Source organism: Lacerta agilis, chromosome 3, assembly GCF_009819535.1.
Source record: "Lacerta agilis isolate rLacAgi1 chromosome 3, rLacAgi1.pri, whole genome shotgun sequence".
Taxonomy (NCBI): Eukaryota; Metazoa; Chordata; class Lepidosauria; order Squamata; family Lacertidae; genus Lacerta; species Lacerta agilis.
Genome location: NC_046314.1, coordinates 48,393,418 through 48,408,372, shown reverse-complemented (window position 1 = coordinate 48,408,372; position 14,955 = coordinate 48,393,418). Strand labels below are relative to the sequence as shown.

The following is a 14,955-nucleotide window of genomic DNA, read 5'->3' as shown; positions in this document are numbered from 1 at the left end:
GATGCAGCTTTTGGAACCTGGGAGAGAATGGCACTCTCAGATAACTCAAGCTTCCTTGCAGTACTGAAGTGCCAATGGTTATTATCCAACTTCTTTATTATTAATGGCAAAGAAACAATGGAGAAGTACAGTGAGCACAGAACATCACTTACCAGCGGGAAGGAAGTCACACAAACATATGCACAAAAGATACTCACCAAAGGATTCACTGCTATGCACTTTCAGGGCCAAACACAACAGTTTCCTGACTTCATAGAAAACTTCATTAAATAACCATATAAACACCCACAAGCTGAAGTTGTGGTAAATACTACAATGATGATATCACAGCAGGATCTGAATGATAAAAAGAAAACATTTACTGTCAAAACAAACAAGACAAGTTATCAGTGCTATCTAGGGATTGTTCTAATAGAAAATGTAAACCGAAACTACAGCCAAAAAGAACAAACACTAATATCCTACACAAGACAGATCTTCAACTTTAAAAATGCAAGCTCCAGACAGTCCATATCTCAATGAAATATTTCTTCCACATTTATGCAGCTTAAAGCAACAGGCCAACTCAATTTCTTTGTAGATAACCAACAAAAATGTAATCAGAATATTTATTGTTAATTTGTTGCGTCTTCTGCATAAAAAGGCATGCAGAGCTGTCAACCTTCCTTTTTCTTGCATTGGGAAACGGCCATAGCTGTCAACTTCCCTTTTTTTGCAATGGGAAATGGTGCTGGAATAAGGGAATTTCACACAAAAAAGGGGAAAGTTGACAGCTATGGGCATGACAGTTTGACTTCTAGTAAAAACTTCTCAGGACTTAAGTTTGCGTAATGTGCTTCTTTCCAAACTACTTCTTTTTAAGCACAAACTCCACAGCCATTATTACATTCTTTCAAGGGATCCAAGCTTCTTACTGAACAGTAACTGGGACCTACTTCACACATGCATACAGTATACACACTTGATTTCTCTGTACTTGTTTAATGTACACTGGATGACTGGCAGGTGAATGTGGGTTTCTCAAACAGGTTGGTCTGCTATCAGTGGCGGAGTAAGGCTCCGCGGTACCCGGGGCGGCAAAGGAAATGCCCTGGGGGCGGGGCGTCGTGACATCACATTGTGACGTCATGACGCTCCGCCCCCAGGGCGTTTCCGGGAGTGCCGGCGCCGCTTCTGCAGCCCTCTTTTAAGCCGAAGAGCTCGCTTTTAAGCTCTCCGGCTCAAAAGGAGGCTGTGGAAGCGGCGATCCGACGACAGAGTGCGCCTGCGCGTGCAGGCGCACTCCGTCGTCGGGCCGTGCACTGCCGCTCCCAGGGTGACGGAGGGAGCAGCAGCGCGTGGGAATGGTGGGAGGGGCTGCCTCTTGTCACCCCCACGTGCCGCCGTTCGCTCCGTTGCCCCAGGAGCAGCAGCACCGCACACACCGTGCGCTGCTGCTCCCGGGGGGACGGAGCGAGTGGCGGCGCGTGGGGGTGACAAGCGACGGCCCCTCCTGCCACTCCCCACGCTGCCGGTCACCTCGGGAGCAGCAGCGCTGCACGGACGGGGTGCTCGCTCGGCCGTGCGCTGTTGCTCCTTGGGTGACGGAGGGAGCGGCAGTGCTTGGGAATGGCGGGAGGGGCTGCCGCTTGTCACCCCCACGCGCCGCCGCTCGCTCCGGTCGCCCCGGGAGCAACAGCGCACGGCCGAGGGAGCACCCCGTCCGTGCAGCGCTGCTGCTCCCAGGGTGACCGGCATTGCCTGGGGAGTGGCGGGAGGGGCGCCGCTTGTCGCCCCCACCCGCCGCTTGTCGCCCCTGTCGCCCGGGGGCGTACCGCCCCCACCGCACCCCCCTAGCGACGCCCCTGTCTGCTATTATGGCTTTTCTCACTTAGAAATCATTTTAAAAGCTTCAGAGAAACCTTCAACGGAATAGGCTGAAAACGACTGCACTGAAATTCAACATGCAGAAAATGCAGCTGGGAAACCAAGAACAAACTTAGTTGGTCTCTAAGGTGCTACTGGAAGGAATTTTTTTATTTTTTTATTTTGTTTTTACACATTCATTGAACGCTGAGCAAGCTGGATTTATTGGCAGGAAACCTCTTGTCAGACCTTTTCATAACCATAGGCTGTGCCAACGAAGTTTTAAGTCTTTTAAGTTTTCAAGTGTTAAGTTCTTATTTCAGTATTTACACTGACTTTTCTATAATGGTTAGATGTATTTATGTGGAAATACAATTCAGTATATGGTAACCCAGTTCACACATCAACCATGGCTCAGCATATGGGCTCCTGAAGTGAAGATCATGGCTGCTGTACTCCTCATCCAATCTTGCTGCTGCTGTGCTATCTGGGCCTAAACTATAGTTTGGCTTTGGGCTCATCCATACTGTGATTTGATGTGGACAGTAAACTTCATATACTTCCATTAATTCTCTGTTGTCCATACGAACTCTCCTCCAAATCACTGCCTTCCCACACTTTTCCCTCCCTCAGTCTGAATTTTCTCATACCCTCTCCTTCAAATTAAAGGAAGGGAAAGTGTCGTTTCCCTCTCCCCAAGGAATTCTCTGAATTTTTGTTCTATAATGGGGGCATCTTTTAACATAATTGTTAGCTATCTCACCAAACTACAATACCTAGGGATCCTTTGAGGAAGTTATGAGGGTTAAAATGATGATTGTACTATACAAATTTTTAGAGTAGATTAACAAACAAACCAATTTTCTAATCTGGAAATTGCATCAGATCTATTTTGGGTGATTTTTTCTTCTTCTTTTCTATCACAAACTCCAAGCTGGAGTGATGATTTCAGCTTGTAAATACTAACAGTTGGTTACATTTTAATTAAATAAGTGCTGTAATCAAATGATAAATTAAGTTTGAGACAGGAATATAAACAGAAACAAAATCTTCTTTCAGTTTCAATTTCTATTACACCCCCTGTTGCATTGTGAAGTTTTATAACATCTTAACCATTCCTATGTCGCTGGTCTCAGTCTTTGAAGAATGAGTCATTTCCTTCTACTTTAAAATCCTTACATTTTGCTCTAGAGATATACCATTTATTGGATTTTAATATTTGCTCTCTTTTAATTAAGTAACTGGCAACCTGGGAGACATGAATACATTCTGTACTGCAGCAGCAGCATAGCCCATGACAGGTTCTAATTAAGTTTCAATCAAATCTCCTTTCGATCTTAAATTGTCTGCCTTACAAGTACATTTATGATGGAGGCGTTGATTGCAGAGGATATTTTTTAAAAATATCCTGTCTCCTCACTTACCACATTTTGACCAACTCTGCTCATAATGAAAAAGTTATGATTTATTCTTAGGATATGACATAATTCCCTCAAAATAATAAAACACACATTATTAAAAACATGCTCCTTCAGTATTTGTGTTTTATGTTTTATTTGAATAATGAAGGAGCCACATATCCTTAATCTGAATGGCATTCCTACACTGGCAGAACCATCATGTCCTTGAAATAAAGACTAATCTGAATTCTGAGGGGGGGGGGAGTTAGCAGCACATCAGAGCTGCTTTTCCCCCAGTGATTCGAAAAGATTAAAAACTCACAAAGAATAGTGCTGATCAGGTCTCAGGAAGGGAATTCAGGAGAGGAAGAAGGAAATTTGTGTTTTTCTTCTATTGAACCCCCCTAAGGTCATTGCTAGAGGCATACCTAGGCCCCCTTGCACCATAGGCAAGGAGCTAATAGTGCTGCCAGCTGGCCAGAGAGGACGCCCTACAGACCTGCTATGATAGGAGTCAGAGTGGAAGGGTGTGATTTATATGCCCCCCTTGACCTGGACCTTTCGTATGGCCAACCTTACCAACACCTAGGTACACCCCTGGCTATTGCTATCTATAAAGCACTAGAGGATTTAGGTTTAGGGTTGCCGGCCTGCCTTGATTTATTCTCAGCTCTCTTTTTAATAGCAGGGGTGAGGATGCTGGAAAATGTTAGGTGTGTCACTTTCCCCTTTCCTTCATACTGAAATATACCAGTATAGTCCAAGGAAGGGAGTTTATTTTAACTCTAAAAGCATACACCACCACCCAATTCTAATCTTCCCACCCTCCAGAATACTTACTTTTTATATATTTTAGTGTTTTAGTGTATGCCACTCTAATACCCTTAGGGAGAGAGGGATATAAATGGTTTTAAACAAATAAATTAATAAATAAACTATAAACTGCTACTGAACATGCCCATTTCTCCTCCTCCTTCCTCTACAAATTGATACCCTTGCATTCCTATATCCTGAAAGCAAACATGTGCTTGTTGCACTGTATTTGGAGTGTGTGTTTTAGATTATTACAAACTTCTACATACATTTTTTTAAAAATTTGTTACCCAAACTAAATGAACAGGCACTCAGTTGCCTAAGTTCACAATAAGTTAGGGACCAATTTAAGATAGCCAGACTACAAACAAATTATAAGATCGTCCTTTTGGCTTCATTTGTCACAGTTTTCCAAACTCTTTTAAATAAGAGTTTTCAGGCCTGGTGTAACTTGAGATATTCAGATTATTCCTGAACCAATCATTGATATTTCAAAGGAATCAGAAGAATCAGTGCAGCTGGCACAACTTCCCCACCACAGTTGTTTTAAATGAATTTAAATGAATTTACTAGCTGGGGCTTTTCACAACCACCACCCCTGCCTTACACACACACACTTCCTGAGCAGAAGCAGCCATATACACACAGGCTAGACAGTGCGGGATAACTTCAATATAGTAACAGGAACTCAGCTGCAAAGAAATACCACATGATTTAAATAGGTGGGTTCACAATTACTCCTAGGTTTCTGACCGACACAGCAGCCTTATGCATATTATATCTTTGCACAGGCAAAATGTAGGACATTTATGTATTTGCTATTCACAACAATTCACACAACAAGCTGGTTCTAGAGAGAACTGAGTTGGTACCAGCGTGTTTCTTCTTTGTCTTTAAGGCTACATTTTCTACATATTTACCTATTTAACTTTCAGTATCTTCTAGGAATAGATGCATTTCTAACAACCACCAGAACACCTCAATCCCAATCCAAGGCGTGAGTGCAGGTGGGCACCCATGATGCCATCCGCCAAGAGGGTTGGCAGCCCAGGAAAAGTCCAGTAACTCACACAGACATACGGACGGAGGTATATAGAGGGAGAATCTAGGCAGTCAGGCCAGGAAGTCCTTAGCAGTTCCTGCTCCAGGCGGCATCCTGTTCCCTGGGAACCGACCAGGTAGCCTCGGTCACCATAGCAACCACACGCGCGCGTGCGCGTAGAAACCCTACTTAGCTGCCCCCTTCCTCCGACTCTCCACACCTTGGGCTCCCCGTGTCCTCCTGAAGTTACGAAATGTATCGGAGATCCTGCGAGGAAAGGACGGTCGCCGTGTCAGCCGTTGCTGCTTTTTCTGCTCCCGTCGCAGCCGGTGCACCGTAAGAGTGGGCAGCGGGCGCCTCCGTCGTCGGTACTGGGCGTACTCGGAAAAACGGCGCATGCTCTGTAGCAGCGACCGAAGCATTTGCCCTTATCCTCTCGAACTACTTCCGCGTTGTTTTTTTAATACGGCAACCTGTCCTAAAATGTTGGCGGGCGAGGAGGCGGGAAAGGCGGGTCTGCTCTGCCACAAAAACGACATTTACAAAAGTCAGCTCTGTGCCCACGCCTTACATAAGTTCATTAGGGGTTTTAGCAATGCCTTGACCGGCGCAACAGACTTTAGCCCCATTTTAATTGCTATAGTCTTCCTTGCTCACTATAACTGCAACACCCTTATATGTAACATCACGACTACGTTTTCTACCTGTATGCAGTCTCTAAGGTTTATATGTTACATTATTGCTTTATCTATATATATTTATGTCAGCAACCCTGTCACTCAGCCTATATAATAGAATTGTAGAGATGGAAGGGACCCCCAAAAATAATCTAATCCATGCCCTAAATCTTTGAAACCATGTTGATCTACAGATTATAATATAATAGCAGCAGCTGCAGATCTGGCAAGGGCTGTAGATCATTAGTGGGCTTGCTAAAAGAAAAAGGGTACTTCCAGATGGGCATTTATTGCAGAATCTGTGCTTCTAGACAGGGTTTTGGTTCTAGATTGTGCTGGACTAGGTAGGGCTTTGGTTTAATCCGGCAGGACTCAGTTTACATTCTTATAAACAGACAAGTAATAGGATTACATTGCAAATTCCACTGAGTTCAGTAGGACTTCTTGGTAAAATTGTGCTGTACAAGACTTTCCTGCCCTATTTTGACCAGCTTTTAGTCTAAGTAATGCAGAAAATTAATCAAGCTCACTTAGTTTTGATTCCCCCCTCCCAAACAACTCCTTTTAGCAATGGTCATTTCTGAGCCCCTTGCTTTGTATTTCTATTTGCTCTGCTTTTCTTCCACAGTCAGATTCCAAAACATATAAAAGCTGAGGCATTTATAAATAGGTTCCATTATGATCTTACTGACATTTATTTCATACATGTAAAGACCTAAGGCAAGCGTGCCTATCATGTTCACCAGAAGGTCCCAAAAAGCCCTTTGGAGTCCATCAGTGTCCATAAGCATCTCAGTGTGAATCACATTAATAGGCTTCCCATGCATTCAGAGGGGAAATGCAAGTCTAGATTTCAACAGGGAGTGGTTCAATCATAATAATGCAAAATCCCGCATTTTCAGATTACTATCTTCCTGTGTGGCCAAGAAAACAACTATCAGGTGTATCTTGCTTTATGTGTTGGGCTAAAGACAAATTGAAACAGCTCAGGAGTGTAATAGCACCCATAAAGACCTGAGCCACCAAGGACCTAGTGTGGTGACCTTAGCATGAAAACTAGGTTCAACACCATATCCAATACAGCCCCTGTCAAGTGATTCACCAGCAGAATTCCTAATCTGTCCTGGTCACTCAACACAAGATACATATACTCCATACTGCACTTAAACAGACAAGAAGCCTGGAGACAGTGAGACTACATAAACCCTCCATCACCTCCACCAGTTCCTGACTCTATTCTGCTACTGAACTGAGTACTTAAGTAGGAAGGCATAACTAGGAGAAACTATACCCTCAGCTCGCCAAGCCACCTTTCAGTTATACAAGCCAGGTCAGCCTTTTTATCCACCATGGAATCATGGGTGAATGAGATTTTGTTAGGAACTGACTTTGCATTTAATAGCAGCACCAGCAGACTGCAATGCAAAGATGTAAGGCAATCACAAACCATCCGATTGAGAAAGAAACTAAACAAGTGAATAAGCATAAGGCTCACTTGGCGCCATAATTACATATCGTTAGGTGCCAGAGCTATTCAACAGCAGAAATGACTCCCTCAGAAGGTAGTGCTCTTCTTCAAGCAGAGGTTGGATGGTCATCTGTCACGGATGCTTTAGTTGAGATTCCTGCATTGAAGGGAATCGGACTAAATGACCATCTGAGTCCCTTCCAAGTCTTCAGTTCTATGATAAAACTTTCCTCTATAACCAGGTCTTTGGCCTTTAACTATCTATGGCCTTTTAGAATTGGTTGGGGTGCTTTTAATGTATTTCATACACCCCCTCTGGTTTTACTGTATTTGTGGAGGGTTTTGCTTCGCTGTTTGTTTGTTTGTTTGCTTGCTTGCTTGCTTGGTTATAAGTTACTTAGGGCTGCCCTGGGCAAGATAAAACACAGTGGGGAGGAGCATAGAGAGAGACAGAGGAAAACTAGAAAGTAGCACTTCTTAACAAAAAACTTACAAGTCTCAGTATAAGGCAACCCCTTACACAGAAAGTGATGAAACTACAACTACTTAACTGGAAAAACATCACATCACAGGTCCTATTCCCCATATGCTTGACTCTCCAGCCTTTTTAATCCTAACCAACCTAAACATAAGAACCTAAGAAGAGCCTGCTGGATCAGGCAAATTGCCTATATAGTCCACCACCTGGTTCTCTCTCAGAGATAATTATAAACATAAGGACACAAGAAGAACCTGATGTATCAAGCCAAAGGCCCATATAGCCCAGCATCCTGTTCTCAGTGGCCAACAAGGTGCCTGTGGAAAATCCACTTTCTCCATGCCATGCATAATTTTATAAACTTCTATCATGCTACTCTAGCTCACCTTTTCTTTAAAATTAAGAAGTTCCAAATGCTGCAACCTTTTCTCTTAGGGGAGTTGCTCCATACCCTTATCATTGTGGCTGCCCATTTCTGAACCTCTTCCAACTCTACAATATCCCTTTTGAGGTAAAATTTCTGCTGCCCCCCAAAGGGGGGAAGTGGGAGAAATTAGCCAGCCCATCCTTGGAAGTGCTCCAAAACCTGAAAAGTTAGCACGATCAACAACTATGGTGGGACAAAAAGAAAGAAGAAAGTATGGTGGGGCAATGGCAATTCAACAATACTGTTTCCAGCACTTTTAAAAAGTTCTGTCTTTTTAGCACCTAAGCCTTCAGTCCTAAACAACCTACTTGGATGTAAATTCCACTAAAATAAATGAAGAGTTTCTTCCAAGTAAAGGTGGTTCGGATTGGGATTATAACCTGATATATAAGAAAAATCATTTTCATATGTCATTCTGGTTTTATAATACCAGTTCTGAAATTAGGAGACGTTTTCCCTGTTGGCTATGTAGTGTCACCAAATATATTATTTTTCTGTATATTTAAGATTCTTCTTCTCATCTGTATTCCTCCTTTTTTCTTTTCCTGTGCAGGCAGACACCACAAAGGAAATCAAACTCCATCTGCAATGAACTAATTCTTCTTGGTGCTCCATTGTTCTCTGGTCCCCCTCTTGGTTTAAGAATCAAAAGGCAAAAATATTTCCAAAAGTCATTTTCTGACACATAATGGACAATTAATTGTTCTCTTTGGCTTTCTCCCCAGAACCTTTCCTTTACCTATATAGTATCCAGTCAGAACCTCTAGATTCCATGATGCTGGCAAAATAATGAGCATGAACCTTTTCCCTATGATTATCATAATCTAACATTTCTTTGAGCCACTTTTGTATAAAAGTCACTAAGCTTACTTGGCTCCTTCTCTAACTCTTTTCATATGCACATTATTTTTATTCTCCCCATTCTCTAGGTTGTCAAGTTCAAGAGTTAATTTTTATTCCACTGCTTTGTTTCCCTTTGTAATTTTTATTTGCCATGTATTAACAGTTGAAATCCCTTGCACCTCATTATTTTAATTTGTAAAAAAGGTTCCTTCTATTTTTCAAATACACATACTTTCTTCATCCATCCACTATATCTGAACAAGACTACATTAGGATGTGTCATCAAACCAAGTACTGTAACATACATTAGGATCTGGGACTTATTTGTAATTGTATGGAATGCTGCAAAGGAAAAAGTCTTTCTAGAAATGTAATTCCTCCTTAAACTCACCCTGAACAATGGCTTCAGCACAGTTACAAATGAGTGTGTCATCATGCTAATGGAGGTGTGAGTCAAAAAAAGAAACTAAAATCTGTGGTGGCTGTTCCTATATCATACATTGACCGAGACATCTGAAAAATAGTGGGAAAGATTTGGAATCACAATTTTCATTTATAAATAAATAATCCCTGGATGGCTCACAAACAAGGCAATATTAAAAATTACAACACATGATAATTAAAATCAACAATAAGCAGTAAAAGACAGCAAAAAATGTTAAATAAGGCTCTGGGCAACCTATTCCATATCTGGGGTTCCTGTACCAAAGGCAATGAGGGAGGAAATTTAGGGTCTGGACAGTGTGTAGTATATAAGTTGCATTTAATCATGATTTACCATTCCTATGTTAAAGACAGTTTATACTGTCCACTATACAAAATCAGGAGCATAGTGTGAGATAGGGGAGTATATGATCATTGCCCCAGTCCCACCAAACCCAGTAAGAAAAACTCATGCCTAGAAGTAGTGTCCCAGCTAATGGAGATACAGATATGCATCTGGATAAACTTACCCTCTGCATCACAATGTTCACGCAGGCCTCATTGAATTGGCTGGATGCATATTTTGACGTCCGTGAAAATACTCTCCATGTGGGATAACCTGTGGTTACACACAACTTAGTGTCTACAGTTAGATCTGTGTAAGGTTCATGCCATTAAAAACTGTACTATATTTAAGGCTGATTGTTTTCAAAATCACCATAAATTTCGCTAAATTCTGTAGTTTACCCAATGACACAAAATATCAGTTGGCTCTGAAAATCTCGAGTGAAATAAGGGTCTAGATTAGTGGTTCCCAATTGGCTAAGTACTGCAGACCCCATTTTTCAAAAGCCAAGCCATGGACCCCCTACTTTTGAAAATCTTGATATCTCTATGGAATTTTTTATGTGAATGGTGTCATGGACCCCCTGGGGTCCGTGAACCACCAATTGGGAACCACTGGTCTAGATAATAATTCTTAGTACAGGTGGCAACCATTTTGTGTGTGTTCAACTGATATGGGACCAATGGGTGGGTCCTTTTGGACCCAGAGGAGGGCAGAACAGGGGCATAATGGGGTGTAACAGCGTGGGGCGGGCTTATGCATGTTCTGCTGATGCACACAGAACGGAAATCCCGCACCTACATAAGCAGCTTTATGATTTCGCAAAACCTATCTGAGCTAACTCTGGCTTCATCCAAAGAACAAAACTCATACCAAGAACAAACTTAGTTGGTCTCTAAGGTGCTACTGGAAGGATTTTTTTATTTTTTATTTTGTTTTGACTATGGCAGACCAACACGGCTACCTACCTGTAACATATCTAGCTCAGTATTGTTCACAATGACTGGCGGAAGTTTCCTTCAGTTTCAGAAAGCAATCTTTCTAGCCCTACCTGAAGATGCCAGGTATTGAACCTGGGAGCTTTTGCATGTAGTCCATGTGGTCTGCCACTAAGCGACACCTACATATAGGTAAATGTAAAATGAGGTTCACGGGAGCAAACATCTTCAGATACACACTGATGAGGTCTGAGCCAAAGGCATGTGGTTGATTGCTGAAACAGGATACTGGATTAGATAGGCCTTTGTACCTTTTTTATTCCCCTCCCCCAGTTTCACTTAACATCTAAGAACTCAAAAGTTTGCTCACAATTTTGTGTCGTTTTGATTGAACTTAATAAAGGTATTGCCCTGCTATAAATGCTGGATCTAGAAAGGTGATTCGCTGTAATATACAATCTGAACCAACCAATAAGTCCCCAAAAGACAACAGAGTTCTGAACCCTGCCAATGGAAATAAACAACCTCCACTTTCAATCTTATAGTTTACTATGAAAAACCAACAGTTTCTGTCACTTTGAAAAGTATTTTCAATAAACAATTGTTGAGATTGATTACATGCCTCAACTTTGCTTTAACTATTAATCAATCTCAGCTGCTGTATGTTACTTTATGAATTACAAGTGTTAAAGATTATCCCATTAAAAAGTGTTCCTGAAAACTTTGAATAATACTTTAGAATCATCATTCATTTTGAAAGGCTTCCTTGCCTTGCACTATAAAAAGCTTTCCCTGACAGAAGTGCCTTCAGTGTAGGACATATGTGAGAGTATAATATTTTAGTATTTATTATTTTAAAAATTTATATCCTGCCTTTTAAATCATTTCTCACAAAGTGGCAAACAAGAACATAAAGTTAAACAAGCAAATAACAATAATTTATGAAACATTCAAATCACACACACAAAAATTACTAATGGATAAAGTAATAAAAACCAACAATTAGTAAAAGATGCAGCCAATGCAAGGTTACTGAGACAGAGCCAATCCCAACAACAGAAAATAATCCCTCCAAATTAGTTGTCCTTCAAGAAAAAGTCTACCAAAAAGGGGGAGACAAGTCTCCTAATGTTTCTAGAAAGCCTGCAGTATTGCAGTCTGAAAGAACCCAATTAACAATGAGTTCCATAGCTGGGGGACTACCACAGAAAATGCCCTGTGACTTGTACCATCTGGTTTTACTACTTCTGGTGGTAGGCAAATCAAAAGAGTCTCCATTGTTGACCTCAGACTGCTGGCATATTGATTTGGGTGAAGGCTGTTCTTTAAATAGCTTTAACCCAAAACATGTACAGCTTCAAAAAACTTAACCAGCATTTTTGCTACATTAATCAGTATAGCTGGTACAGTAATTGTGCCACATGCTGTGACTGTCTAGGTCCCAACAGAACTCAGGCAGCTGAAATTGGATCTGCTGAATTTTCGTAACTATTTTAAAATGTGGCCCCATGTGCAGCTCATTGCAGTGGTCCAATCTGGATAACTGAGGAAGGGTTTGGTCTCTCCAGATACAGTTGCACCTGGCATACCAGCCTAAGTTGGTAAAACTGACACCATCTGAGCTTCTCCAGTTAGCACCAGATCCAGGAAAACACTTTTGTGCAATTCGTCCTTCAGAGGGAGTATAATCCTACCTAACAACAACTATAGATATTGATAGAATATTGTATTATTTAGATTATGTTAGCCGCTCTGAGCCTGGCTCTGGCCAGGGAGGGCGGCGTACAAATAAAAATTTATGATGATGATGAAACAATCTGCTACACTACTGCTGTTTTACCTGGCTGCAAGCTCAGTTTTCTGACTTTCATCCATTCCAGAACTACCTCCAAACACTGGTTTTGGATTTTATTAGCCTCCCGTCCCTGGAATCAGAAGATGGAAACAAGAAGGAGAGCCAAATATCATCCCAATACAGGTGACGCTGCAACCCAAACATCTGGACAACTTGCCCCAGCAGTTTCATAGATTAATATTGCACATTGCACATGTGTATAAGTGCTAGGAAACCACAAATGGCCATGGTTCCCGAATGCATGCACACTATATGGAAACAGAAATGTTATTGTCTTTATATTTCCTATATTTCCCACACAGAAGTATCTTCTGTGTAACAAATTTATAACAAATGAAACAGCTTTTAGGACTACTGAAATGTTCAAGTGTTCCCCAAATGATCTCTGCTGCCTAGCTTGTGCCCTTTTCAGTCCTTTTTGTTTACAAGAACCTCATACCATATATGGAGCAGGAATCTCTCTCTTTCCCCCATACCTCATTATATAGCACCCTATGGTTCACCTAGTAGAGGTGCTAAATCACTGGATTTTGGATATGGGGATGAGCGCCGCACCCAATAGTCGAATTTGACTGGACTTAACCATCCAGGGGTCCTTTACAATTGCTTATAACCCATCTTTCTACTGGAAAATATTGCAGTGGCTGGCAAAAACGAACTATCCAATTAAAATGGTGCATGTGAACGTACAATGGCAGCCAGGTCAATCAGAAAATTTAAAATTCAAGTATATCAGATAATATTTAATTGTTTAAAACAGATAAAAGCAGCAAGGATATCACTCAGTTAAGGAAAGTCTTTGGTAATACTGTATCATAATATAATAAAATAAAGATGACAAAAATGATGTAAGGATTATTTGTGGTTGTATTTTATTTTTATTGTATTTTTTCTCTTTATTTTTAAGGCAATGACTCCCATCACATAATCTTTTGATTATCATCACTATATTTAGAGTGAGACCATATGGTTACTAGCTGATGAATCCAGTTCTCATCCACTCATTTTGTAGATCTTCGTGTATTTTCCTAATGACAGGGGTGGGGGGATGCATTTACTGACAAAGAAGATAGGCTGAGAATAACTATTTTTAGCAGCCACTTCAAGTGCAGTGGACAAATCAAGTAGGTAACCTGCCATGGCAAATTTAACGGTGAGACAAGAGCAGTTACTGTAGTCAGAGAATGAGGACAGGACGGTGGGAAGATTTATTTGCCTTTTCTGAAGTTATCATCACTTGCTGCAAGGCAAAGATGTTGAAGTATAAAGTTTGCTCTCAGGCAATTCCTTAGTGCTTGCTTATAGAGATTCAAAAAAATACAACCAGAATAGTCAGTCCTGCTAGATGCCATGCAATATAAATAGATATCTGTTGTTAAACAGCCTGGTCAAAAATTAATAAAGTGTGGGCCATTTAAAATAAGAAGTTTCATGGTGAAAGGTAGGTTACATGTCCTTTGGAAAAACCAACAGTCCCATTGCATTATCATCTTCAATGATTTGCCCAAATTCTTAACAATATGTTGCTTAGTTTGGCTGTTTGCCAATAGTACATATTACATTTTTTTAAATAACCAGGGCAAATATATGTAATATTGATGCCCTATGCTGCTCCTGTTAAGAGCCCCCTCACAGTGTTAATTGTTCCTACTGCACTCTAATATCTATTTTTCAAATAATACCTAATTGGTCTCAGTAGTCCGATATTAATGGCTTGCCATCTCTAATCTCACATTCTTTCCCCACTGCCCCAAGACCACCAAACTACACTTTGGCAGGTGGTAGGGAGCATGATTTATATGGGGAGGGAGATGGGTGGGCTTCGGCACAAACCCAGTGGGGAGGCATCAAAATTCATTAATGGAAGGAATGTTGGTGAGTAGCAAGGCACCCACAGAGGCTGCAGGTCTCCTTATGATTGTGTGTGGCCTATAGGTTGCCACATGCGTGTTACTCCATGGCAACCTTTGGTAACACACCAGGTAACCTACCACCAGTTCAATCTGGAATTCTGCAATTTGGAATTCAAATTAGAATCCTGACCTGCCGGAACCAGAAAAACATAATACATGTACTGTGGTATACAAAAGCTTAAAGTACTTTCACATTAAAAGTAACACAGCCCAAACCAAACCAAATCTTCTTGATTGCTGCAACCAGCATAGTCACTAAATTGCTGGAAATGCCATTTTTAAAAAGGCAGTAATAGAAGTGGCAAAATATTAAAGTCTGTGCATTATGGAAGAAGCAGGCTCTTCAAATATCTCTGTGGTTTGTATAATTTCTGAAAGTGGAGATGTGAACTGCTTTGATGGAGAGATAATGTAAATGGAAGCAGCATATGTTTCAGTTAAACTGAAGGACTGGTGCCAGGGAAGGGTAAAGTATTTATCTAAACTA

General features: G+C 41.2%; 1 protein-coding gene across 4 annotated transcripts in view; it reads right to left on the bottom strand.

Moving 5' to 3' along the window:
• The window catches only part of ARMC2 (armadillo repeat containing 2), a 56,914-nt gene that overhangs the window by 29,838 nt on the left and 12,121 nt on the right, over positions 1–14,955 (bottom strand). Inside the window, exons 3-4 of one of the 4 annotated variants that reach the window (XM_033143557.1) lie at positions 9,947–10,035; positions 198–336 (exon numbers count right to left, since the gene is read on the bottom strand). The gene's annotated coding sequence lies outside the window, so the exon portion shown is untranslated. Of the gene's footprint in view, positions 1–197; positions 337–4,978; positions 5,295–5,320; positions 5,442–9,946; positions 10,036–14,955 lie in introns of those variants that run through there. The other 3 variants (XM_033143559.1, XM_033143558.1, XM_033143560.1) reach the window with 3 other exon arrangements.